The sequence below is a fragment of the Gossypium arboreum genome, chromosome 8 (assembly GCF_025698485.1).
Source record: "Gossypium arboreum isolate Shixiya-1 chromosome 8, ASM2569848v2, whole genome shotgun sequence".
Taxonomy (NCBI): Eukaryota; Viridiplantae; Streptophyta; class Magnoliopsida; order Malvales; family Malvaceae; genus Gossypium; species Gossypium arboreum.
This window is the reverse complement of record NC_069077.1, coordinates 4379325-4381149: the sequence shown is the minus strand read 5'-3', so window position 1 is coordinate 4381149 and position 1825 is coordinate 4379325. Positions and strand designations below refer to the sequence as shown.

Genomic DNA, 1825 nt, shown 5'->3' with positions numbered 1-1825 from the left:
CAACATGATTTATGAATAATGGGAGACAAATAAATGGATCCTGAGGATAATTAGATTTGGACAAATTATTGGAAGGAATGCGAAAAGATTAACTTGAGAACATATCTTTGTGAAGAAAAAGAATTCAAAGATAGTAAATAGGACAGAAATCAGATGCCCCAGATATCGCCACTTGAGCGTCTATACACCAGCTCCATGAAGACTTTTTTGAGTTCAACATGTGTTTAAAAGATCCAAAGTAATTCGTTGATGCCTCGATATGTAACATACTTCACTTCTCGTCGAATCCAGTATAGCAAGGTCACTGCATGACTTTCCAAATTTGAGCTGCCTTTTCGGGTTTTCAACTCAAAACCCCTTTGGTCTCAAGGCGTCCTTTGAGGGTTTTCACCTTGGCCTCTCCATTTTTCTTTTTTTCTTTTTTCTTTTTTCTTTTTTCTTTTTTCTTTTTTCTTTTTTCTTTTTTCTTTTTTTCTTCTTCTTTTTTTTTTCTTTTTTTTTTGAAATAGAAGTCCCAAAGTGCCCTTTGCGGGTTTTCACATTGTCTTCCCTTCTCCTTCAGACAAAGTACTCCTTGACCGAATCTGAATTCACTGGATCAGATAAATTCTTCCTATCCATTTCTTGTCAAAATTAGTGCACCTCTAGAGAAAGCCCTCTTCGCAATATATGGCCCTTCCCAATTTGACATCCTTTTGCATGGGAAGGATCTCTTTCAGTACAAGGTTTCCTTTATGAAATTCTTTTAGACGAACCTTCTTTTTCATAAGTCTGTGTCATCCATTCTTGGTACATTTTCTTAGGATGAATACTTTCAAGTTAAGTTTACTAGAGGTATTCAATTCTTGACTCCATCAAAGCTTGGAGGAAAAATCTTGATTCATAAACCCATGAAAGGGATTGCCCCAGCAGCAGTCCTAGCTGTTGTCTGTCAAACCCTAGAAAAAGATGGTTCAATGATTCTCAGTATACAAGAATGAAGTTGCTGACTTTATCCTTCAACCTGGAAAGCTGAGATACAGAGATTACTCCTGGAGCATACATCCTACCATGACTCGATAATGTTTCTCAAGCATCTCTAATCTTCATAAATTGCCCCCAACTGTGAAGCTGCCAAATGAGTGTCGTAAATAAGAGCCACAACAAATATGGTTGTGGTGCTCTTTTGATACATATAGGATAGAAAATGAACAGACTCTTGCAGATCATCAGCCAAAAACCCAGCCTGGTCTAAGAGAACATGATAGTGGGTCTGCCTCGTGATTCCAATCATTCCAGCATGGGTACCAAGGTAAAAATCATTGTTCTTTGGATGGCATACTTTGTTGTCAATGACAGTACCGTATAGCACATTGTCAGGAGATTTCTGCTGAAAAAAAAACTTGGTATGATGGTTTTTCGTACAACAATAACCACAATCTTTAGGGTTCCACTTCTCGTCAAGGAACTTGCAAGCCTCAATAACTTGATCAAAACTTGATTGAATTGAGACTCGCTAACCCCATCCCTGAAAATAATGATTTGATCAGGTTTTCTCTTCCCTGAACTTGTATAGAAGTCTAAAAGAGCTTCCTTCATGATACCGTCATCCACTTTGTTAGAAACTAGTTTTGAAGAAAGAATCTATCATTTTAAGCTTCAGAGACTGCGTACGGCCTGATGCCTCATAGCTAGAAATCAATGGCCACTGCCTGGAGCTAACCATCGCAGCTATTAACGGCACATCAGACTGCTCAGGAAAGCCAAACAATGCACCCATTCCAAGGATGATGGTTGGAACCTTTGAAACAACTGGAATTGAAGTTGTTTGCCCCAGCGTAAGCAT

General features: G+C 38.5%; 1 pseudogene; it reads right to left on the bottom strand.

The window, feature by feature from the left end:
- Positions 1–1068: 1068 nt before the first annotated feature.
- Positions 1069–1825, bottom strand: LOC108474758 (protein argonaute 4-like; annotated as a pseudogene).